This window comes from Bos grunniens, chromosome 16, assembly GCF_055505025.1.
Source record: "Bos grunniens cultivar Pamir isolate PY7600 chromosome 16, Bosgru_T2T1.0, whole genome shotgun sequence".
NCBI classification, from domain to species: Eukaryota; Metazoa; Chordata; class Mammalia; order Artiodactyla; family Bovidae; genus Bos; species Bos grunniens.
The window spans coordinates 18,598,962-18,625,540 of NC_141180.1; the positions used below are offsets into that span (position 1 = coordinate 18,598,962).

The 26,579-nt window shown below is 44.7% G+C and overlaps 1 protein-coding gene across 2 annotated transcripts in view; it reads right to left on the reverse strand.

The window, feature by feature from the left end:
• CACNA1E (calcium voltage-gated channel subunit alpha1 E) overlaps positions 1-26,579 on the reverse strand; it is a 675,786-nt gene that overhangs the window by 534,101 nt on the left and 115,106 nt on the right. Inside the window, exon 1 of one of the 2 annotated variants that reach the window (XM_086343501.1) lies at positions 1,128-1,726. The exons of the other annotated variant lie outside the window; for it this stretch is intronic. The gene's annotated coding sequence lies outside the window, so the exon portion shown is untranslated. Of the gene's footprint in view, positions 1-1,127; positions 1,727-26,579 lie in introns of those variants that run through there. 2 annotated transcript variants of the gene reach the window in all.

The window sequence follows — 26,579 nt, forward strand, 5'->3', positions numbered from 1 at the left end:
TTGACTGTGATGTCTCTGAGACACCGTGGGGTTCTTGGCCCCCACCATAAGAAAGAATCAGTGCTCCAACACCATGGCCTCTAAAGGTAGAGAGAGAGGATCATTACAGTCACCCAGATCTGGGTCATGCACCCACCTACACAGCCTGAACCACCTGCTCTGAGCAGCCACAGAGTCAGACCCAGTGAGAAGAACAATTGTTCCTTGGGCAAGTGGCCAAACTGCCACCTCAGGGCCCAGAGTGAGGCAGAAGCCTCGATCTCAGAGGAATGTGGGAGGGGGAGGGGGTGGCATCTCCCATCATTTTCTCCTGGGCACGGGCACAAAGCAAAGGGGCACAGTGAACTGGGTGCTCATCCCTGGAAAAGGACACAGCCACCATCTGGCTGGGAGACCCAAACGTAGTCAAAAGGCAAGTCACTCTAAATAGCTCGGCTTCTTCTTCGAACTCGCCTTCCTCCTGCAAGCGCCTGTTCCCAGCTCTCTCCCAGGATAGGGTCCACTCACTCTCCCACGGATCCACAACCCCAAGGCTCCAGAAACACCCCAGCAACGATGATCCCGGGATGCTTCCAAGGGCGCACACTGGAAGAAACTTCACTGGAAGCTCAGACCCTCCTCAGCCAGCCCTCCCCGGAGAGGTACCCCCCCGCCCCCCGCAACCCACAGCACTTCCCCGAGGCTGGAACTGGCAGAGACACCGCAGCCCCGGCCGGCACCCCTTCCTCCGAGCTTGGCTGCGCTCCCGGGGCTGCACGAGCCTCCCTCGCTGCCGCCTGGCCGAGTGAACACGCAGGCACAAACGAGGTGCCAGTCCCCGGCGCCCTGGCAAGGGGCACATCACTCACACCCCGAAACACCCCACCGCGCGGGGGCTTTCCCACGCCTGGGAAATTAACACGGAAGTTACAAAGAAAAGGGCTGCGCGTGGAGAAGAACCGGCTTAGGGGAAGGTTTCAAACTAGGAAATCTCCACGGTCCATGCACCCCCAACAGGTAGCAGCACTGGGGGCTCGGAGCCAGGCGCCCTACACCAACACACCGGGGAGAGAAGCGAAGCCCCTCAGACAGCGGGCGCCAGGGCGAAGGCGACCATTTCCTGGGCAGCAGGAACCACCGGGGCTTACCTTGAATTAACGCAGAATCCCGCGCTCGGCTGAACGAGGAGAGTGTGCTAGTATTCCCGAGACATTACTATATTATTTTTAAAAGGGCACAAAGGTAAGGGAAGGGGCGCGGGGAGAGGGGGCAGGAGAGACGGTGAAATTGAAAGGGGAAGAAGGAGGTATCAGGGGGAAAAAAAAGGAGAGAGGGGAGGCAAGAGAAGGGAAAGGAGAGAAACGGAGAATAAAATAAAGGAGAGGGGAGACAGTTGCGGGGGGAACAAGCTGTCTCCTGCCCACACAGTGAAAAAGAAATTTCTGACAATCAGAAAGAGAACTCGCACACATGCCCCCAAGAGGGGTCAGAAGGAGATAAGAAGACTGGAGCTGTATCCAAACAGAGGAACAAACAGTCGGCTGGGCAGCACCACGCGGCGGGAGGGTGCGGAGAGAGATGCCGAAGGGAGCGGGAGCGCGCACACCGGCAGGCGGGGCCGGGGGCTGGATGGCGGGCGGGGCTCGGTGTAGAGAAAGGGCCTGGAGACCAGAAATTTCGGTCGGGGTTTCTGCAGAAAAGTTCAGTGACCTCAAACTTCCACAGTCTATTTCCACTCAAGTGGAACAGTGGAATACCGTCCCTGTTTCTGAACACCATCGGCACCTCCCAAGGTTCTGCCAGTGGACCTCACCCTGGCTCTAGGGTCCTGGCTGGTTGCCTTGTTGGGCTGGGAACAGCGATGGAAGTGTGATTACCTACTGATTACCTACTAAGGGAAGGGAAGCAGAAGTGAACGGGGGCTTTAAGCAGCAAGTTAAGAGAGAGGAGGAAGTGGGGAGGGGCCAGTGCTTGATCCTGATGGTGTCCAAGGAAGAGACCCCAGCCCAAGTGGGGAACATCTCTGCTGCCTCTGGAGGGATATAGAGGCTCCCTGGGGGTGGCCAGGGCCAAATGAGTGCTCGAAGGAAGACTGTTTCGCAGGTGTATTTGGTTGTTGTTATTCAGTTGCTCAGTCGTGTCTGACTCTTTGCCATCCCATGGACTGCAGCACACCAGATTTCTCTGTCCTTCACCAACTCCAAGAGCTTGCTTAAACTCATGTCCATTGAGTCGGTGATGCCATCCAACCATCTTGTCCTCTGTCGTCCCCTTCTCCTCCTGCCTTCAATCTTTCCCAGTATCAGGGTCTCTTCCAATGAGTCGGCTCTTTGCGTCAGGTGGCCAGAGTATTGGAGCTTCGGCTTCAGTCTTTCCAGTGAATATTCAGGATTGATTTCCTTTTGACTAGTTTGATCTCCTTGCTGTCCAGGGGGCTCTCAAGAGGCTTATCTAACACCACAGTTCGAGAGCATCAATTCTTTGGCACTCAGCCTTCTTTAAGGTCCAACTCTCACATCTATACATGACTACTGGAAAAACCATAGCTTTGATTAGACGGACTTTGTTGGCAAAGTAATGTCTCTACTTTTTAACACACTGTCTAGGTTTGTCAGAGATTTCCCTCCGAGGGCTCCATCTCCTCTTATTTCTCTGGCTCTTTGCATATCTTTTCCTGGATAATAGAAATGCCTCCCAGGGCCCTTGCTGGTGAAGACCTCAGTTCCCACCAGCCCATCTCTTCAGTCCAAATAGATCCCCAGAGGGGCTGTGCCATTTGGCTATACTCAGCTGCCCACTTAACTACCGAAAACTCAGAACCAGAGGGCCCCATTGAGAGAGAAAGGAGAGGCAGTAGGATTGAATGGGCCGAGAAGAGAAACAGAAAGAAAGAAGGGGAGGAAGAGAAAGAGAAAGGAGAGGCTTCTCGCTCCTGCAGCTCTAGCTCCTTAGTCCTGGCCTTGGTGCAGAGAGATGGGGCAAGTCTTCTGAAGACTTCCTCTGGGGGTTGCCAGAGTTGAATGAAGACGTTGGGCCTTTCCTACTTAGCTGTGAGCTATGGCCAAGAGCAGGGATTTTATTTAGTCACCTTTATAAGCTCCATACCCACCTACCCAAGGCCTGGCACATCTCAGAAAACATGCATTGAAGGGAATCAAATGGTCACAAAGCCAAAGGCTCCTCTCCCCTTCCTCTTAGCTTGGAATGGGGAGAGGAAGTGCAGCCTCCTTGGCTCGTGTCCATTTCACCCCCATGAGATCTCACTGGGAGGATTCAGAACTTCAGCCCCAGCATCAGGTAAATCCTAAAAATTATCATCAACCCTGAAAAGAAGTGAGTCTGGTCTCTATGAAATCAGCTTTTGGAAACTCAAGCCTGTAGCCCTGACGTGGAAAACTGCTCCAGCTGACCATCAGGGGAAAAAAATCAGGGCTATCCATCAGTTTTTCAGAGGCTGGCAGATTTCTGGGAAGACTTACAGATCTGGTTTCCCTTATTAAGAATTTTTTTTTTCTCAGTTCGAGCATCAGCAGGAGCCTCTCTCATACAGGAAAACATGGGGCCTGAACACAGGGGGATCAGAATCCTAGGACCTGGAGAGTCAACAGCCCTCCCCTCGAGAGAGAAGACAGAGTGGGGAGGACATGGGGAGAAATTTTCCCACTTTAGAAAACTGACCTCAGGATCTACTGAATCTATTAGAGGGAAGGAGAATGACTCCATTAACCTCAAAATGGACTCTTCATGCCCCCCACCACCCCCTAACATACGTACCCACAGACACAGGACACTTATCAGCCACGGAGGCCCTTCTTCCATCAGCCCACAAGCAGAAACAGTCACACTACAATGTTTGGGTTTCTTTTTTTAATGAAAAAGTTTAAAGAGCTGGGCTACCAGAAGGTTGATGGTTTTCCTGGCTTGGAATCTCCCTAAGAAAAGGGCATCCATACTCACCCCCCTCCACCATCAAAACAAACAACCATTGTGCCCACAAACAACCCTCCTTGACAGCCCCCTTCTTCTTGTAGGCAGAGGGCCACACCTACCAACCGGATGGCTCCACAACAGATTGCCTCCAACTATCCAAGAAAGAAATGCAATCCCAGATGGCCTAGTATGACCCCAGTGATACACCTGTCATTTTATTTCTTGCCTCTCTGGCAACAAGTAACAACTAACTTGAACAGTATGGTGCCCTTTCAGACATAACGAAAATACTGGTTTGGGTTCTTCTTCCATTCCAATGAGTTGCAGCTGTTGTCCAGTGCCTTTGCTGGAGCAGGTGAGGAGAGTTGGCTTGGAAGCTGGGGTTCAGTCCCTCCAACACTTCACCCCAGCAGCTGCCCCTCCCCCACTCCCAGGCCTCTGCTGTACTCAGCGAGGTGCTCGGGTGCTCAAGGCATACTCCAAGAGCCAGGCCAGCAAGGGAGCACCTTGGCCCACCCCGGTGTAGACCTGTGCCCCACGCTGCGCCCTGCGCCCCCTAGCGGGACTTCGTACTGGGGCCCTGGCTTCAAAGACCCTGGTTTAATAATTCAGCCTGCTTGAATGCCATTTAGTAGCCATGGCAACAAGCTCCCTGCCATCTAGTTGTAGGCAGGCTGTGGTGAGAAGGGGAAAGAGAGGGAGAAAAAGAGGAAAAGGGAATGGGAAAAGGAAAAGAAACCTGGCTCAGATTTCATCTAAACTTTCCCTGCTTTCCCTCCACACATAATCCTGACAGTGCGCCACCCACGAATCTCAGCTGTCCGCGCCTCTCCTCAGCTCCTGTCCCTCTGTCTCTGACTCCCCTCTCTCCCCATCATGTCCTGCTCTAGCTCTTTCTCTCTCAAACCTACTAGAAGCCTTGGGATCTTAGGTCTCTTACTCAGCATTTTTACTAAACACATGTGTAACTCTGGTAAATCCTTGGTAAATGCCTTTCTGTGCCTCAGTTTCCTTATCTATAAAATGGAGGGATTTTACATGTTCTCTCTGGTTCCTTCCAGCTCTCAAAGTCCACGATTCCCTGGTCCTTTCTCTATTCCTCCCATCTCTCCATCTTCCAGCCTTCCATTACTGTCCAATTGTCTGTGTCTATCTCTGCCTTTTCCACTATTTCCTGTGTTTCTCCATCTTTTTGTCCTCTGCTTGTTCTCTCTCTCTCTCACCATTTGCCATCAGGTTTTACCTGTTAGGCAGTTTAAAAAAAAAATCAATTCCCTCTTGCTGGAAAGTATCCCATCACCTCCCTTTACCCAGCTAATTCCCCCTCATCTTTCAGGTTGCAGATCAGACATCAGTTCCCCTAAGAAGCCTCCACGGTCCCTTTTTAAGCTCCTGTAGGGCCCTGGATTGACCCCCTATTGGGGCCTCCCCAGTGGGTCAGTGGTAAAGAATCTGCCTGCAATGCAGGAGACCCAGGAGATTCGAGTTCAATCCCTGAATCAGGAAGATGCCCTGGAGGAAGACATGGCAATCCACTCCAGTATTCTTGCCTGGAGAATCCCATGATAGAGGAGCCTGGCAGGCTACAGTCCATGGGGTACCAAACAGTTGGACACGACTAAAGTGACTGAGCACACACATACCTTTTCTTACTGTATTGTTGGTACCTCAGCTGATGTGTGAACTCACAAGGGGCAAAAATAGCACCTCTTTCACTGCCATACCCCCAGTGGCTGCCACTTGGGGGGCACATAAGAATTAGTGGTTAAACGAAAGGGTAAATCACCTCAAACCATGCATTTCTGAATCACTGCTTGTTAAAGACTCAAGGTGCACCCCAGAAATGGCATGAGGAAGCCCTGGTGGGAGCCCATGGGAGTCCCAGTCTTCCCTGGGTGTGCATGGGGCAAAGGAGACCTCCTCTCCAAACTGTTCTGATGAGATGGGAGCTGAGAGCAAGGGGCCCTTCCAGGCATTTTGGTGAGACAGTCCAGAATGGAAATAGGTCCTAGAGGGATTGAGAATGGGCTCCAGAGGGAATGGGGAAAGTGAACACCTCCAGACAGGTGATTCCCTTCTGCCCATCTCCAAGGCTGCTCTGGCACCATTTAGGCAAACTCAAAAGGTAACCGAATGCATGAGGTAACAGGAACTCCCTTCAAGGTGTCAGAGCTTCAGGCAGCCACCTGACAGCAGATATCTTGCAGCCATTCAGCCTAACTTTCTGCCAGGAGCAGGGTCATGAGGAAAGCAGAGGGAGGCTGGGATGGTGCTGCCAGAGGCCCACGGGTGATCGGCAGAGGCGTCAGGGAGAATGTGGGCAGTGTTTGAGGCCCCTGCTGGGAAATGTCAGTGTGGATTTCTGTCATCCAGGAAGTGACTGCTTTAAAAACAGAAAGGAAAATATTCTTTGGATAGCCATGTTTTGATGGACAAACAAGACCTACCCATTTAAGAAACTTTAGCTGTAAATATGAATGGAGGACAATGGTTTCTTCCTGAGACTTCCTAATGAATTCTCTTTCACTCATACATTACGGAGAGGAGGAGGGACAGAGCTGAGAAACACACAGACATACAGCCCTCAAATGCACAGAGCTCCCGTTGAGAGTCAAGCACAGGGCCAGACTCTACAGTAAGGTGTGCTATCCCCATTCATAACCTAGAAACCCAGGCCTGCTGGTCTGAAGTCCCGGTCTTCATGTAGCTTTTCCCCCAAATTATCCTTAATCCAGATGGAGCTGCCTTGCTGTCAAAGATCTGCCAAGTGACACGCAATCTTCTTGATATCATGTGCATGCTGAATGACACATTTCATTAGCAGACTTCCACGAGTTGTCCCCCCACTCTCTTCCCAAGTGCCACATTCTCACAGACCTCATGCCATAGGCAAGCTAGCCCAAGCCTCAGAAAAAGCGAAAGCTTTAAATCAGAAAGAGAACGATGAAAAAAAGAGAAGACCAGCACAGTCTGTGAAAAAAACAGACACTTCTTTGTAAAAATGATACCCCCAAACTGGATTTGCATCCACACTAGATCGTCTGAGCTCAATATGGATCCACACTGAGTTTTCCCATCCCAGGAGAATCAGACCTCCCAGCTGGTGAAATATCCCACACCTGTACACTTTTGTGCAATAGAAACCTGATGAAGGGAAAAATAAGTTACCATCCCTCCAGTGTGCTCAAACCATCCCACCACATCACTCTCCACTAAACTGAAAATGCACGTCCTCTCCCACATGCTCGAACCAGCTCCCAGTACAGCACCCAAACGACAAACCTACGCTCTTCATCACCCCAAGAGCATAACCGGAAAGCATTTGGTAGTGAACGCCCATGCTAATTCCATCTGATATACGCACACACAAACTGTCAAGGCACCACACAAACACACCCCACATTATACGATAACTGAAACATGGGCACATGCACACATATTCATACATATCATTGCCCTCCTGGGGCATGTGTGTGTGTGTGTGTGTGTGTGTGTGTATTTTGTTCAGACTGATGATGCACTGGGTTATGAGGTTTCCATGGTTACCCTCTGTGGAGGGAACTGGGGTAACTGAACTCTTGGGGTTCACCATTCAACAGATGCAGCTTGCTCGCTCCTGCATGTACACTCTCTAACTGGCTTCTTGTTCTATCTGCAGTTTATCACCCTCAATGTTTAGTTACAGTTTCAAGTCAAGTACACTTTAATAGCGTGGAATCTTTCGAGGGCTCTGGCTTTACCTTGGAAGGAGGTGTTGAAAACTCTGACTTCAGTATGTGGATTACCCTGGAGGAGTCTCAGACTAAGTAGGGTCTAAGGGCAGGCAAGGTCCTGTAGACCTGCCCTTTTCCCCTATGCAAAAAAGACAACCACCCCGAGTGTTGTGTTAGTCACTCAACTGTGTCCAGTTCTTTGTGATCCCATGGACTATAACCCACCAGGCTCCTCTGTCCAGGGGATTCTCCAGGCAAGAATACTGGAGTGGGTTGTCATTCCCTTCTCCAGGGAACCACCCCAAAATCAGTGAGAAAAAAATCATATTTACTAATTCATAAAATGCTCTAAGAGAATAAAACAAAGGACCCAGGCCAGCATAACCCACAGAGATGGGGACAGGGTGCCAATACCCATGTTTCCACAGCCCTTCAAGGACTTCTTTCTAAGTGGTTATCTTACGTCAATTTAGAGCAAAGTTCTCAGTATAGTGTTAGCATCAGACATGGTCCCACCTATATATATGAGAAACAGCCCAAACTGACTTGTCAGATAAAATACTTCAACACATATTACATGCTAATGTCTCATTTCCTCTGATGAATCTGACAAACAGAACTGGGAGCCTACTGGGAAATAATTTGCAGACTCTTCTTCAGACCTAGCTGACCTATAGGAGTAAAGAAATGAAAGAATTTCATTTGATTAATGAAGAAATATGGTAGAGGACTCAGTAGAGAATGGGACCAGGGAAACTCATTGCATTGAATTGTAAATAAGAGCCTGGAGACCTCTAGCAAGACCTTAGCTTTCTTCAGCCTCAGCATCTTGTTTATATGATTCTTGGATTCTTGGGGTTTCAAATTGTTTTCCACATACAGGAGAAACCTTTTGGCTTATTAATTCAATATATGGTACAGGACAAGCGGTACAGGACAACCAGCACAAGTGGTTAAGATAGAATTATTATTTTTCAAATGTTCATACTCTTTTATTTTACCCTTTTATCTCTCCCATCGCTACACAAAATTTTCTCCTCCAACCCAGAATTGGTAGTATATCTACAAACCAATAGAAGAAAAGAGAAAAATTAGATGTAAATGAACATAGTATGCTTTCAGTTTGGACCCAACCACTTACAAGGCAGAACATGAAATTCATGGGCAAAAGAACAGTGTAGATAATTAACTGACTGGAAAAGAAGAGCAGGGAAGCAAACAGCAGAGGTGGGACTATTTCCTCATTCAGAAGAGAAGACCAAGAGGCAATCTAATCATTGTGGGCTTCAATAGGACCTACATTCTCCATCACCCTGTGAGAATTCACAGGTGAGAATTGTACATGCTGGCTGAATTATATGTGCATGAGTGCATGATGAGTTGTGTCCAACTCTGTGAGATCCCACAAACTGTAGCCTGCCAGGCTCATCTTTCCATAGGATTTTCCTGGCAAGAATGCCGTGCCTCCTCCAGGGGATTTTAAATTCATATACTGAAAGTCATAAACTTCAGTATGTCAGGATTTGACTGTATTTGGAGACAGGGTCTTTCAAGAAGCAATTGAAAGCAATTGATGCAGCGATTAGAGCTCCATCACGTGAGTTCTCGGAGAAGGCAATGGCACCCCACTCCAGGACCCTTGCCTGGAAAATCCCACGGATGGAAGACCCTGGCGGGCTGCAGTCCATGGGGTCGAGAAGAGTCGGACACGACTGAGTGACTTCACTCTCACTTTTCACTTTCATGCATTGGAGAAGGAAATGGCAACCCACTCCAGTGTTTTGCCTGGAGAATCCCAGGGGCGGGGGAGCCTGGCAGGCTGCTGTCTCTGGGGTTGCACAGAGTCGGACACGACTGAAGCAACTTGGCGGCAGCAGGTGAGCTCTAATCCAATATGACCAGTGTCTTTATAAAAAGACAGTAGGACCTGGATGCACACAGAGGGAAGGCCATGTGAAGACAGAGGGAGAAGACAGCCATCTACGATCCAAGGAGAGAGGCCTCAGGAGAAGGAAACCAGCCCTGCCAACACCTTGATCTCTGAGTTCTAGCCTCCAAAACTGTGAGAAAATGTTTTTTGTGGTTTAAGCCACCCAGGCTATAGTACTTGGTTATGGAAGCCTGAGCAGACTTAGTCTGAGACCTGAAATGAGATGGTGAGGAGTAAGTGCCATTCGTCAGGGGACTACAGTGGGGGCTCTGGCATCAGACTGCCTGGGGTTCACTGCCTGCTCAGCCACGAACTAAATAACATGTGAGCTTAGGCCAGATGCTTAACCCCTCTGTGCCTCAGTTTCCTCCTCTACATAATATGGATAATGGCAATACCTTTCTTTTTTATTTTTAAAAAACTTTCTTTGGCCATACTGCATGGCATGTAGAATCTTAGTTCCCTGACCAGGGATCAAACCCTCACACCCTGAATTGGGACCATGGAGTCTTAACCACTGGACCGCCAGAGAAGTCCCAACAATATCTTTCTTATAGGGCAATTGTGAGGAGTGAAGGAGATAATGCCTGTCAAGTACTTAGAACAATGCCTAGAATATAGAAAATCCTCAATAAATATTATTACAAGCCAAACAATTTCTTTCACTGAAGTTCTTTTTTTTTTTTAAGCTAGAATTGAGTCAAGTGTCTGGGTTGATCCTGCCCGCAGGCAAGGAAATGAGTAAGATAACTTCCCATGCACTTGTCTCACTCTGAACTTACCCAGATGTCTGAGAAAAACCTTGCTCCCTTTCAGGGAAGGCTACGAATTTGAATCATTCAGTCACACACAAATTGATTATTTTAGAAAAGATCAGTAAGTCAGGAATATCCATTTTTCAAAACCACCTGTCTGTGGACTCTTTCCCAGTTACTCTCGTTCCTCCCCAAGAGCCCACTGGAGGCATCTCAAGTTCTCACTTGCTGTCCTTGTGACCACATTGTCCCTGACAGACCTCTGAAGGAAGCCACCCCTTCACTCCAAGGACAACTGAACTGATTTGGCCTCCATCCTGCCCCTATGGGATGTCTAGAATCAGAGGAGGCAGGAACAGGGATCTAACCTAATGAACACCAGAATAGCACAAGCAGGAATTCATTTTCGTTGATCGAGGTTGGATGGTGGGTACAGGGTCCTGGAAACAAGAGTTGGTACTGCCTGAGCCTCATGGATGTTCTGATAACTCACCAAATACCCCTCACTTTCAATCACCTAGACCCCTGGCCACCCAGTCAGTTGTCCACCTTACGGCCTTTGATTTGGTTGCTCCTCCTTCTGTCCTGCAATCTCTTCAGTCTGTTGCCCTCAGGAACCCTGGCAGGAAACCCGGACCTCCAATTCTTGGGACTCTGGTAATACACAGCCTTCCATATTTGCCCAAGGAGAAGTCGAAGGCCAAAGAAACAACGTTTATTTCCACATTTCCAGTGAATGCTGAAAACGGCAGCTTGTCCATTCACAGGGCCTAGTGGTACCCAAGTCACCCAGGCCCAGCATCCTTGAGCAAAGAGCAAATGTGTTATCAGAGGGAGAGTTGAAAATGTTCTCTTCTCACATCCAGAGCATGCACTTCCTTAGAGCCTGTCTAATCAGACAACCCACTGCTTCTCCAGCGTGTGCCAACCCTGTCGCTCCAGGTGGACACTCTTAAAATGTATTACATGCAAAGATGATAATTTAAAATCCATGGCTTTCCAAGTCCATGGAAGTTGAGCACGGGGGAGAGAGGAAGGAAAAAACAACAGAGGCATGAAACCTTTGTGCAAGAGGAGCCCTCCTTAGTTGTTCCTGTACGAGACAAACACCACCGTGCATCTCTCAGCACACTGAGATGTCAATGGCATTGGCATATCTTCAAAGAACTTTTGGGGGAATGAAAAAAGGGAAGTACAAATATTGGAGCAGGTGACTCTAGGAATTCCTGAAGCATCCATTTGCTTTTTGTTCCAGGGGAAAGAAAATAGGAACAGTCCAGTCATCACGATGGGAAGGTGTGGCACCTTTCCATCAGATCTTGACCTTCCTTCTCCCTGTCTCTTCAAGTTTTATAAAGCACTTGTTTGGGCTTTACTGGCTTTGCTGTGTCCAATACCTTACCCCTTGCATCAGCTGGCTCTGTTATGTTCATTTAATAAAAGGTGAGGGAAGAGACCCACACTCTCACCAACCCCCAAATTATCCTTATTTCCCTGGTCCTGAATCCTTCTAGTTCCCATGGCTTGTTGTATATAATACTGAGTCAATTTACACAAAGAAAACAAGCTTCTAGACTGATCAAATGGATTTAATTCTGCAAATAAAACTCCATTAGGACATTAAATTCAAATATTCCAGACTTCTGCTTTCTTCTCTCCCATCGAGACCCAGAGGCCTTCATACCAGAGACACCTCCTCAGCTCAGCATCTTTGATGCCCCCAGATCTTTCTAAAGATCTGATGACCAAGCCCAGCAACCACATCTCCCTCTCTCTCTTTTACTGTGGTAAAACATACATAACATAAAATGTACCCTTTTTCTCATGTTTAAGTCTACAATTCAGTGGCTTTAAGTACCTTCGTATTGTTGTGCAGCCATCATTACTATCCATCTACAGAACTTTTTATCTTCCCCAACTGAAACTCTGTAGCCATTAAACAATAACTCTGCAGCCTCCCACCTCTAACTCTTAGTAACCTCTATTCTACATTCTGTATCTGTGAATATAACTACTCTATGTGCTTCCCAGGTCATGCTAGTGGTAAAGAACCCATCTGCCAATGCAGGAGATGTAAGAGACATGGGTTCGATCCCTGGGTCGGGAAGATCCCCCGGAGGAGGAAATGGTAACCCACTCCAGTATTCTTGCCTGGAAAATCCTATGAACAGAGGAGCCTGGTGGGCTACAGTTCATGGCATCACAAAGAGTCAGACATGACTGAAGTGACTTAGCACTTATGTGCTTCACATAAGTGAAGTCCTACAATATTTGTCCTTTGTGACTGTTTATTTAACTTAGCACAATGTCCTCAGGCTTCATCCATTTGTAACAGGTGTCAAAATATCCTTGTTTCTTAAGACTAACATTCCATAGTATGTATATAACACGTTTTGTCTATCCATTTATCTCTTGATGGACATCTGTGTTGTTCCTACCTTTGGCTGTTATGAAAAAGGCTGCTGTGAACATTGGTGTACAAACTATCTACTTGAGTCCCTGCTTTTAATTCTTTTTTTTAAATTGAAATATAGATGATTTACAATGTTGTGTTAGTTTCAGATGTACAGCAGAATGATTAATACATATATATATATATATATATTCACATATACATATTTTTCAGATTCTTTTCCCTCATAGATTACTCAGTATTACAAAACATTGAGTATATAGCAGGTCCTTGTTGGTTACCTCTTTTATATATAATAATGTATATATGTCAACCACAAACTCATAATTTATCCTCCCCTCCCTTTCCCCTTTGGTAACCATAAATTTGTTTTCTATATCCCTGGGTCTATTTCTGTTTACTTTCAGTTCTTTTGGATGTCTACCTAGGAGTGAAATTGCTGGATCATATGGTAATTCTATGTTTAACTTTTTGAGAACAACCAAACTGTTAACACATTCTCTTTTAAAAAGTCCTCATCTGCAGAACCTTCCCTGAGAACAACCAAACTGTTAACACATTCTCTTTTAAAAAGTCCTCATCTGCAGAACCTTCCCAGGGACATAAATAGCACCATGTTTCCAGGAATTCTGAATTGGGCCTGGGATAGACTGCCTTAATGTCCTCTGTCCTTCACTCTCCTAGACCCATGCCCTCTGTGGCCCCTCCCACAGGAGGGCTGGGAACTCTTCCAGCCTTTGACATTGGCTCAGTCATGTGACTTGCTCTGGCCAATATGATGTCACAGACATGACACATCAGGGCTGTCTCTCTGACCCTCTGCCACCGACATGAACAGAGCGTGCCCAGCTTGGCCCAGTGCTTCCAGGAGAAACAGGAGGGATTCATGACACAGAGCTAGCCTGGCCACTGCAACTGGAAGCAAAGCTCCCCCAGCTGACCTCCTGCTCCTTGAGAAGAAATGATTATTGTTTTAAGCCTCTGAATTTGGGAGTAGCTTATGACCAAGTGTTATTGGGGCAAAAGTTGACATTACAGGGATTGGTATTTACCATTTACTATTTGGCCTAGATATCAATGAAAAATAAAATTTCTGCAGAATGAATAAATGGCATAAGACTCTCATTGGTGTGAATTCTCTGGTGGTCCAGTAGTTAAAACTCATAGCTTTCATTGCTGTAGCCTGGGTTTGATCCTTGGTCACAGAACTAAGATCCTACAAGCCATGCATCTCAGCCACCCGAAAAAGAATCTCATTGGCTCCAGACTTTATTTTAACTCACCTGAACCTGAATTAGAAGCCAGACATCCCTACTATGTATAAAATAGATAACTAATGATAATCTACTATAGCACAGGGAACTCAGCTCAATGCTCTGTGGTAATCTAAATGGGAAGGAAATCTAAAGAAGAGGGGATATGTGTATACATATAGCTGATTCACTTTGCTGTACAGCAGAAACTAACACAACACTGTAAAGCAACTATACTCCAATAAAACTTAATTTGAAAAAAAAAAAAGCCAGGCATTCCCTCTGTCTCTCAACTCTCTAGGACTGCCTGGGGGCCTTCTTAGTCTGTTCTCTACCTGACCTTGTCTTCAAGCCTTGTTAGTACTAAGCCCGGTCTGTGAAAGAATTTTAGCTTGACATAAAATGGGATGTGCCAAACAGAAAACATCAGTTAAGGAACTCTTTGGAAGGTTCTGATTAGTTGGAGCTTTCACAGTTCAAGAAATTTTCATAAATGGCCACGAGGGAGGGGGCTGCTGCTTAAGATGAGGCTCACCAGGCGGTCATTTCTCAGCAGAGTCATCACCGTTTAGCATCAGCAGGGCAGTTTCAGAAACTCAACTTTGTTAGTTCCCTTGAAATTAACCAATACCAGGGGAAAGTCACATAAACCAAAATATCTAGAGACTGGAAAACTGGAATGCCAGTTTATTAATTTACACACAGGAGGTTGTCCTTTCTGGGGCCTGAATAATGTACTTAAATTCTGTAGCCAGCACACCTCTTTCTTGCTAGCAGCACATCTGCAAGACCAAATTATTCATCCAAGGCTGCTGCTCGGTGAGCACAGAGTCATAACAAAGGAAGGACGACAGTGTTGGTACATTTTAACCCAGGCTATGGAAAATCCTTGTAAGTATTGCCATTCCAAAATAGAACTCAATTCTAAGAACCAAATATTGGTATAGTGTTATCCACCTTAGGGGCTAATCCTCTAATCAAGCTAGTACTATCTTGATAAAAGTAAAAAGAATGATAAATAAATAAACCGTAAGCTCTAAGTATGAAGACCCGAGCCACCTCTGGATTTCTAAAGTGAGGACACATATTTTATCACCTTTATCAAATTCCACCCATCCCACCTCTAGAATGTCTCTAGAATCCAAGCCCTCTGCCACGCCTGATGCCAGGCCACTGCCATCTAGTCTGGGCAACTGCACTAGCCCCTCCCTGGTCTCCCTGCTTCCACTCTGTCCCCTCCATTCCATTCTAGAATCACACCAGACCCCCAGAGTGATTGTTCTAAATCACAGCCCAGGTCACACCCTTGCTTAAAATCCTTCAAGGTACGAATGATGGTGTATATATATACAATACAATATTATTCAGCCTTAAAAATTATAGAAAAAGAACTTTCTTGGCAGTGGTTAAAAATCTGCCTGCCAATGCAGGGGACCTGGGTTTGGTCCCTAGTCTGGAAAGATTCTACATGCCACAGGGCAACTAAATCCATGTGCCCCAATCACTAAGCCAGCGCCCCAACCACTGAACCAGGGCTCTAGAGCCCAAGCTCTGCAACATAAGAAGCCACCTCAATGAGAAGCTGGTGTACCACAACTAAAGACTAGTCCCCACCAACTGCAGCTAGAGAAAGCCCACACATAGCAACAAAGATCCAGCCCAGACAAAAATAAATAATTAATTTCAAAAAAGAATAGAAGCAAAGCATAAAGCATTACATGAAGTATCATATTATTATTGCTGTTGGTGCTGCTATTCTATGAAGTGTGAGCAGCGCCGTGCAGGTTGCAGTATATGAACTGTCAGCAAAGACTCAGATTCTCATCACAGTTTTGTCAATCAAACCACTCTGCAACATTGGGAAACGAACACGGCACTCTGGACCTGGGTTTTCTCAGGCTTAAGTTAGCATCAGAGTCAGAGTGACTTGAGTGTGTGGACTGTATGGACAATAACTGTTGGGAGTTCCACAAGAGGGAAAAATCAGTGAGGCTTATTCACAAGATCAGCAGAAGAAAAAGCACACGGAGTAAAACACAGCCAGTCGCTCTCCTGGAAAAACAATTTTAAGTATATATCCTGTTGGGTCAGGAAGCTGATGGACACAATGTCCAAAAACCACTTATGACCAGACTAACAATAATGTAACTATAGTTGCTGAGTTAGAGGCACCCAGCTTGAAAAAGCCTTGGACTCATCGAACTTGTGGGGTAAAAGTCAAGTTGACATTCAGAGTACAGGCTGAGAATAGTGTTGTTCTTATTTGATGTCGTGTCCTTACTTTATTCGGAGAAGGCAATGGCACCCCACTCCAGTACTCTTGCCTGGAAAATCCCATGGAGGAGCCTGGTGGGCTGCAGTCCATGGGGTCGCTGAGGGTCGGACACAACTGAGCAACTTCACTTTCACTTTTCACTTTCATGCATTGGAGAAGGAAATGGCAACCCACTCCAGTGTTCTTGCCTGGAGAATCCCAGGGACGGGGGAGCCTGGTGGGCTTCCATCTATGGAGTCACACAGAGTCGGCCATGACTGAAGTGACTTAGCAGCAGCCTCACTTTATTGATGTTAAATTTTCATTTAAATTAAAGTGTCAGGATCATGCTTCAGAACTTAACTTGGTTAAACCCCTAAACTGTTGAAATAGCCATGTTTACTTTCTTGATAATTCTGTTTTAAACCCTTCAACCTAAGTTGAAATCTTCAAACTCAGGTCTATTTTTCTTTCTTTTTTTTTTTAATCTTCACTCCTAATATCGGGCACTTCAGGCACTGCAGACTCTGGAGCCCTGAACTGGTAAAGCTGCCCCAGTCCTTCTCAGCATGCTCTCAGCATGATTTCTAAGACCACCCACTGTGAAATTTACAGACATTATTTTCTGCTGCAAAGCCAGAGCTCTGAGCTGTCAAAATTCATTCCTGGTTTCAAGTTCAACTCAACTCTACTTTGACAACATGTCCTGTGCTGGCACTGCTGGGTAGATAAATTGTGTGAGAAATAGGACTCAGACCCTCAAAATGATTACAGGCTGATAGCAAAGACAGAATACAGGTACATATAAAATTATTAGAAGACAACGCAGGGGGCAATATAGTTCACAGAGACACTCTGTTCCTGGAGAGATTTTAAAAGAATGTTATTAGTGACACTTAGAAAAGGCTTTACGAAAAAAGGTCAGAATTAGAGGACACCATATTCAAGAAATAGAGCTCCATCCCTGATCCCCGTTCTCTGAGCTTTTGTGGACACACTATTTCCCTGACGAAGATGAGATGGTCATCTCACTGTCAGACAGAGGGACATCCTCTAACACAGGAGATTTAAAGAGATGTTGCTCGTGTTGGCTCTACCTTTGTGTGCTCAGAGGTGGCAGATATGACGCCTGACCTGTCCTGATTCCATCTACATCCCTGTCATGCAAAGGAACAAAGTGTTGTGTTAGCCACTCAGTCGTGTCCAACTCTTTGTGACCCCACAGTTTGTAGCCCACCAGGCCCCTCTGTCCATTGGATTTCCCAGGCGAGAATACTGGAGAGTTGCCATTTCCTCCTCCAGGAGATCTTCCCAACCCAGGGACTGAACCTGGGTCTCCTGCTTTGCAGGCAGATTCTTTACTGTCTGGGCCACCAGGGAAGCCCCAAAGGAACAAAAGGGGCAGGATATACTCCTTCAGAGGCATGCTTGTTAAACAGAAAGCCTCAACCAGGGCCTCAACCTACAAAAGGCAAATTTTGCTACAGATGGAATTGGGAAATCATCTCCATCCATAGCAGTTGACTCTTACAGCCAAAAATAATCCCCACTGGGCTTGCCCTAGGCCAGATGCCCCCATGAACTGCACACTTCTGGGGCCTTTTCAAGTACCAAAAGAAGTTCTGCTTCTGGTATCAAGGAATGATCCCAACTCCACACCACATAACAGCTATAAACCTGGGGAAAAGTGCAACACAAAGCCCTTAAATGGGCTTACCATCTAAACCCATAGGCAAGCAATTCAAAAATGAATTTTTTAAAAAACATTATGTGTATATTTGTTGATAAACCTAAGGTCAAATTACTGGCTTTCCTGGTGGCTCAAATGGTAAAGAATCTGCCTGCAATGCAGGAAATCTAGGTTTGACCCCTGGGTCAGGAAGATCCCCTGGAGAAGGAAATGGCAACCCACTCCAGTATTCTTGCCTGGAGAATTTCATGGACAGAGGAGCCTGCCGGGCTATAATCCATGGGATTGCAAAGGTCAGACGTGACTGAGCGACTAACACTTCATTTCACTTCACTTCAAGACCAAATTATAGTTACAAAGGAAAGTATGCAAGAATATGTAAGGTAATATGTTAGAACTTTATGTTCTGACAATTCCCATGCGGTAAAACCATTAAAATACAGAGGGAGCCTGGAAAGGATATAAGTAAAAAGTAAAATAAGCTCATTTATTGCCTTACAGGAATTAGCTATGTAAGGAAGTAAAAGGATATTACTTCAAAATAGCTTTAGTGGAGGGAAATGGAGGGAAAAGAAGAGATTATTAGATTGTTTCAGTGTTGAGACAATAGAGAAAGAAACCCAGAGATAAAAATTCCAAATCTAGCATTTTACAAATGTGTGTGTGTGAATATGCACTCAGTCAGGTCCAATTCTTTGAAACCCCATGGACTGTAGCCCACCAGGTTCTTCTGCCCATGGAATTTTCCAGGCAAGCATACTGGAGTGGCTTGCCATTTCCTACTCCAGGGGATCTTCCCGACCCAGGGATTGAACCCACATCTCTTGTGTCTCCTGCACTGGCAGGTGGGTTCTTTACCACTGTGCCACCTGAATGAGGAAACACTGAAAGCTTTCCTGCTAAATTCAGAAACAAGACAAGCACTGTCTCCTCTTTTATTTAATCCTGTTTTGGAACTAATGCAATTAAATAAGAGAATGCATCTAGAGGAATAAGAATTGGAATGAAAGAGGAAAAACTATTTGCATGTGATATCATCTTGAAAATTGAAATGAACCTATGGAAAAACTACTACACATAATAAGAAAACTTAGTAAAGTAGTAGGTACTAAAATTATCTTATAAAAAGAAACCCAATTAGAAGTCTAATGAGAGAGAAAAAAACCCATTTCAGTGTAGCAGTATAAGATAAAAGGCCTAGATACAAACCTAAAAAAAAAATGCCCAAAATCTGTATCAGGAAAATTATAAAACAATCAGAAAGAAACAAAAGCAGACTTGAACAAATGAAATGACTCAACAGCCTAAAGATGTCAGTTTCTTTATAAGATAATTTGTAAGCATAATACAATCTCAATAAAAATACCTTTAGATAATTTTTTTATCTTGAGTCAACTGGAAGCAAGTTGATTATAAAGTTCATTTGGAAGAATAAACAAAGAAGGATCACCAGGAAAAATCTTAAATGAAGAGCAATGGCTACATGGGTAGAAAGGGGCTAGTCACATCAGAATTCAACCCTACTCTAAACTTCTATGACAAAATGTTTTGATATTGTTATGCATGGACAGAAAATGCATACCTGGAAAATGACCCAGATGTGAACATTTTATTACCTGAATATTTAGCATTTCAAAGTGGGGAAAACAGAGTATAAGATTACTGTATAACCACAGAGGAAAAGATAAAGATCAGATCCATTGCTCATATAGTATATTCCAGAATAAATTTCAAATGGATTCTGACATTTGATGAGCAACACATGTACACCCATGGCTGATTCAAATAAAAAGCAAAAAAATAAAAAGTAAAAATAAATAAATAAATGTAAAAATTAAATCATATGGGTAACTGAAAAAACTATGGGTAAATTCCTCTACAGTCTTGGAATCAGAAAAACCTTTCTGTTACTTAAAACCCAGAAGCAAATATTGATAATTTTATTACATAAGAAATTTTTAAAAACATTTGCAGGGCAAAAAAAAAAATTCTAAGAACAAAGGTAGATGACAAAGTAGGAAAAACTATCTGCAACTTATTCATAAACAAAGGTTTAATGTCCATAATATGCAGAGACTTTCTAGGAACGGAGGCCCACCGCACTTTAAAAGATTTAACATGTAATAAAGATAAGAACTGAGAGTTTATAGGAAAAAATGCAAATGGCTCCTAACCACAGGAGAAGCTGATTAGCCTGATTCAAAACAAGAGCAAAGCAAACGAAAACTACACTGATACCACTCGGTCATAAAAAGAATGAAATTTTGCCATTTGCAACAAGATGGATGGACTTGAAGGGTATTCTGTTCAATGAAATAAGTCAGAGAAAGACAAATGCTACATGTTATCATTTACAGGTGGAATCTGAAAAACAAAACAAACTAGTGAATATACCGAGAAAAGAACAGACCTACAGATAATAGAAACAAACTAGTGGTTCCCAGTGGGGAGAGGAGAGTGAGGAGGGAGAATTTAGGGGAGGGGATTAACAGGTACAAGCTTCTATGTATAAAATAAATGTAGTACAAGAATACATAGTATAACACGGGAAATACAGCCAATATTTTATAATAACCACAAATAGAGTATAATCTCTACAAATTGTGTTGTGCACCAGAAACTAATATAATATTGTAAATCAACTATACATCATTTTAAAAAAATTTTTTTTATTTTAAACTATACAGTGAGGTACTATATCCCATCTGTCAGGTTGATAAAAACCCCAAGTGTGACATCATATTCTGTTAAAAAGTTAGTGGGAAGGCAAAACAATAGAACCTCTATGATGAAGAATTTGACAATATCTAGCAAAATTTCCAGAAATCAAGGAAGCTGTCAAAGACTGCTAGAGTCATGTCAAGTAGATGCAGAAGCCAACTTGAAGAGGCTCCTACTAGCCAAAGGTGGGATATTCAATTACCAATAAGAACAATTACAGTTAATTGAAACACATTAATTAAGTTTACATCTACAATTTCATTATGATACTTTAAAAAAAAAAAACTTTATTGATCACACTTGGAAATCAACTCATTCTTTTAAAAATGGGTAATAAAAGGAAAGAGTCAAGCATTTATTTTGCTTTTCCTATAGTGACTCAGACAGTAAAGAATCTGCCTGCAATGCGGGAGACCCAGGTTCAATCCCTGGGTCAGGCAGATCCCCTGGAGAAGGAAATGGCAACCCACTCCAGTATTCTTGCCTGGAGAATCCCATGGATAGAGGAGCATGGCAGACTATAGTCCATGGGGTCACAAAGAGTCAGACACGACTGAGTGACTAACACTACACACTCCGATGAGGGGAAGTTGATAAGGGAAAGTCTATATATATTAAGGATATTAACTCTTTGTTTGCAAATAATTTGCAAATATTTTTCTTTTTCATTTTTCTTATAGTAACTTTTTGATATGCAAGTTTTTAGAATTTTTTATGTAACAAAACATCAATTTTTCGTATTACTTCTTGGTTTTAAGTCATTGTTACAAAGGTTTTCCCTACTCCAAAATTAGGAATTCACTCATTTAAAAAAATACTTGTATGGTTTAATTTTTTATATGTAAATCTCTGGTCTGTTTAGAATCTCTTATAGAGTCCGAGTCTCTACTGCTCTTGGAGCTCCTTTCAATCCATCTAGCAATTCAATTGCCCTTCCCTTCCATAATCCAGGCTTTCCCAGGCGGTGCTAGTGACAAAGAACCTGCCTGCCAATGCAGGAGACTTAAGAGACATGGGTTCACTCCCTGGGTCAGGAAGATTTCCTGGAGGAGAACATGGCAACCCACATTAGTATTCTTGCCTGGAGAATCCTATGGACAGAGGAGCCTGGCAGGCTACAGTCCACAGGGTCACAAAGAGTCGGACACAGCTGAAGTGACTTAGCACACATGTACCCATAATTCACCCAGGAGATAGGGGCGCTGAGATTTTTCACAGTAACTCCTATGTTCTAGCTTCTATGTTCCAGCAATAACCATGTGGCTTCCATCCTCCTCCCTTCCCCCAGCTGGTCACATTTTCATCTCCTTTTGAGTGGGAAATAAATTGTGTCATCTTGCCTTTTAAAACTTTAGCTCTCTAGACTTTGGCTCTTGATATTTAAAGCCAAGCAATATATATGTGTGTATATATACATATATATATATATATTTTTTTTAATCTAAAGCTTCAGCTTTTAAGATATTTGTTCATGTCGAGTAAGTTCAGATTTCATCAGAAATCCAGTGGACCTTTTTGTTCTAGCTCCATCAATCTGCTCCCTGAGAACACTGTAATAAAAGCTCTCAGTGTACTCTGAATGTGAGTGAGAAGAATGAGAAAAGGAAGTTTGGGGATAGAAGCAGGGACTCAAATTCTAAACACGTGAATTATTATATTCATCACTAGAACAACTTTGGCCCCTCCCTTCTCATGCTCAAGTCTGGCCCCATCCTGCTCCCTCTGAGGTTTTGTCTCACACACCAAGACACACACCACCTTCAGATCTTTACTGACAACCCAGTTCCTCCAGGGAATCTTCCCAGACTACCCCACTTCATATCATCAGCCCTCCCCACAGGATTGGTGTGTCCAGAGAAGGTTTCTCTGCAAAACCATTTCAGGCCTCTGGACTTCTGAGGCAGGCTGCAAGGTAACCTGTTTGCCTGTGGGCCCCTAGGCCAGCTGAGAGAAATCAAAAAGAAGGCTTTGGGACTGACAGGCTTTCTGAACATAGCAATATGAGAAGACTTAAGAAAAGAAGGAGTGAGGCTACTCCAATTTGTGTTAATGAAAAGTGTTACAGAACCAAGCTTGGGCACATGCCCACAGTAAAGCCAATCTACTGACATTGGCTTGTGGTGAAGGACATTCTAGCATTTATTGCTGGGCACCAGTCTAGAACTCCAGGCTTCCCTGGTGGCTAGACAGTAAAGAATCTGCCTGCAATATGGGAGACCTGGGTTCTATCCCTGGGTGGGGGAGATGCCCTGGATGAGGGCATGGCAACCCACTCCAGTATTCTTCCCTGAAGAATCCCTATGAACAGAGGACCTGGCGGGCTGCTGTCCGTGGGGTCACAAAGAGTAGGACTCAACTGAGTGACTAAGCCCACACAATCTAGAAGTCCAGTACTGCTGGTGCCCAAAACACCTGAACTCCCTGATGGGTTTCAGGAAAGCATTTTAAAGGCAAGGTGAAGGAGTGAAATCCCAGGTGTGTGATCAGTCATGCATGGTGCTCTGACTGGTTGATGGTGATGTAACAGGGGATGTCAAGGAGGTTAATATATCGATCCTTAGGTGCCAATAGGTTTGGGGTCGATAAGCTCATGGTCATCAGGTAGTTAATTTCTTCCATTTGTTGGTGGTTTAGCATATGTAAAACAACTTAGGATATGTGCATCAGATAATATTATCTAGGTGCTTCAGAGAGGAGTTAAAGCAGAGGGTATGAGGGAGAGGTCTGTCCGGGGAAGACCCCATAGGGTCCTTCTCAGTTACAAAAACAGATGGAAAGAAAGAAGAAACCTGAGAGGGGAAGGCTGACCCTGACCTGTTGCTCAAACCCTCCTCCTGTTCAGTCTCTCACATGCTCAATATTTCTGTCTTTATTTTCTATCTTGATATTAAAAATACGATTAAAAAAATATGTTTCTGTATAGCAAATGATAGCATGTTTATGTGACCCAGCTTTTATAGCTCTCTTCATGTACTTTTGACACTTCCATCATAACATCAACTATTATAATTCTGAGTTCTTTGGGGAAATTGAAAATGAATGCACTGTGAAGTCAAGGAGCAGGCGTGTATGGTCTCCTGCATCTCCCCAGAGGGAATGCTCTGTAAGTGCTATCAGCTCGTGAACTCACTAAATGCCAGCCTGAGATATTTGGGTTTAGCAAAATGAAGAACTTCAGAGATCGGCTAGGAACTGGGGCCAAATATGGAATTATTCCTTAGAGATCTTTTTTTAAAAAAGAGGACTGTCTTCTCTCTAAAATGAGTTTAGTATCATCCTTCTCCATTGTCCATTCATTTCCCCCTTCCTCAGTCTAAAGACTGTCAAGGCCATGGACTACTGCTGCTAAGTTTACCTTAAAGATCGAGAAAAGAGGCCCCATGCTTGAGGCCCACTTGCCATTTCCAATAATCCTATAATAGCAACACTTTGAAAAACCAGCTGTGCACCTTGGGATATGCTCAGCCGCTCCATGGGGCCCCACAAATTAGACCCTGAATTAGTCATTTAGCACCCCAGGTTCCCAAATCCTCCTGCTGATCCTTTCCAGATGATCCCAGACAAGGTTAGAAAGAAGACCATTCTAGGCTTGGGAGAATGAGTACAGGGCCCTGGAGTTAGCAATCAAGAGTTGATATTCCAAGAGAGAATTTCAAGAAGTATTTAAAGAGAACCATGGTGTCAGACCAGCCATTGTAAAAGATTTAACAGCAGGTAACTTGTTTCCTCCTTCAAAAGGCCCCATGCAGACACTGCTACACTTAGTGCCCCCAGCCCTGCAGCAGGCCACCACCGACCCACGCCTCCACCGGAGACTCCTGGACACTCCCGGGCAAGTCTGGGTCAGTCTCTTGTGGGGTCACTGCTCCTTTCTCCTGGGTCCTGGTGCACACAAGGTTCTGCTTGTGCCCTCCAAGAGTCTATTTCCCCAGCCCTGTGTAAGTTCTGACAGCTCTATGGTGGGGTTAATGGTGACCTCCTCCAAGAGGGCTTATGCCATACCCAGGTCTGCTGCACCCAGAGCCCTTGTCCCTGTGGCAGTCCACTGCTGACTCATACCTCCTCAGGAGACAGTCTCTGTGGGGTCTCTGGGTCCTGGTGCACAGATTTGTTTGAGCCCTCTGAGCGTCTCTGGCGGGTATGGGGTTTGATTCTAAATGCGATTTTGCCCCACCTATGGTCCTGCTGGGGCTTCTCCTTTGCCCCTGGATGTGGGATATTTCCTCAAAGTCTCTCCAGTGCTGCGCAGCCACCACCCCAGCACCGCGCAGCCAAGCAGCTCCCCACCCCCGCCCCCCATCAACAGAAAATTGGATTCAAGATTTACTGAGCATGGCCCTGCCAATCACAAGAAGACCGTTTCCTCCTCAGTCAGTCTCTCCCATCAGGAAGCTTCCATAAGCCTCTTATCCTTCTTCATCAGAGGGCAGACAGAATGAAAACCACAATCACAGAAAACTAACCAATCTGATCACGTGGACCACAGCCTTATCTAACTCAACAAAACTATGAGCCATGCCATGTAGGGCCACCCAAGATGGATGGGTCATGGTGGAGAGTTCTGGAAAAACATGGTCCTCTGGAGAAGGGAATGGCAAACCACTTCAGTATTCTTGCCTCTAGAACCCCATGAACAGTATTAAAAGGCAAAAAGATAGGACACTGAAAGATGAACTCCCCAGGTCAGTAGGTGCCCAATATGCTACTGGAGATCAGTGGAAAAATAACTCCAGAAAGAATGAAGGGATGGAGCCAAAGTAAAAACAACACCCAGTTGTGGATGTGACTGGTGATGGAAGTAAAGTCCAATGCTGTAAAGAGCAATATTGCATAGGAACCTGGAATGTCAGGTCCATGAATCAAGGCAAATTGGAAGTGGTCAAACAGGAGATGGCAAGAATGAATGTCGAGATTTTAGGAATCCGAACTAAAATGGACTGGAATAGGTAAATTTAACTCAGATGACCATTATATCTACTACTGTGGGCAAGAATCCCTTAGAAGAAATGGAGTAGCCATCATAGTTAACAAGAGAGTCTGAAATGCAGTACTTGGATGCAATCTCAAAAACAACAGAATAATCTCTGTTCGTTTCCAAGGCAAACCATTCAGTATCACAGTAATCCAACCAATAATGCTGAAGAAGCTGAAGTGGAATGGTTCTATGAAGACCTACAAGACCTTCTGGAACTAACACCCAAAAAAGATGTCCTTTTCATTATAGGGGACTGGAATGCAAAAGTAGGAAGTCAAGAAACACCTGGAATAAAAGGCAAATTTGGTCTTGGAGTACAGAATGAAGCAGGGTAAAAGCTAATAGAGTTTTGCCAAGAGAACGCACTGGTCATAGCAAACACCCTCTTCCAACAACACAAAGAAGACTCTACACATGGACATCACCAGATGGTCAATACTAAAATCAGATTGATTATATTCTTTGTAGCCAAAGATGGAGAAGCACAATACAGTCAGCAAAAACAAGAGCAGGAGTTGACTGTGGCTCAGACCATGAACTCCTTATTTCCAAATTCAGACTTCAGTTGAAGAAAGTAGGGAAAACCACTAGACCATTCAGGTATGACCTAAATCAAATCTGTTATAATTATACAGTGGAAGTGAGAAATAGATTCAAGGGATTAGATCTGATAGACAGTGTACCTGATGAACTCTGGACAGAGGTTTATGACATTGTACAAGAGACAGGGATCAAGACCATCCCCAAGAAAAAGAAATGCAAAAAGGCAAAATGGTTGTCTAAGGAGGCCTTACAAACAGCTGTGAAAAGAAGAGACGTGAAAGGCAAAGGAGAAAAGGAAAGATATAACCATTTGAATACAGAGTTCCAAAGAACAGCAAGGAGAGATAAGAAAGCCTTTCTCAGTGATCATTGCAAAGAAATATAGGAAAACAATAGAATGGGAAAGATTAGAGATCTCTTCAA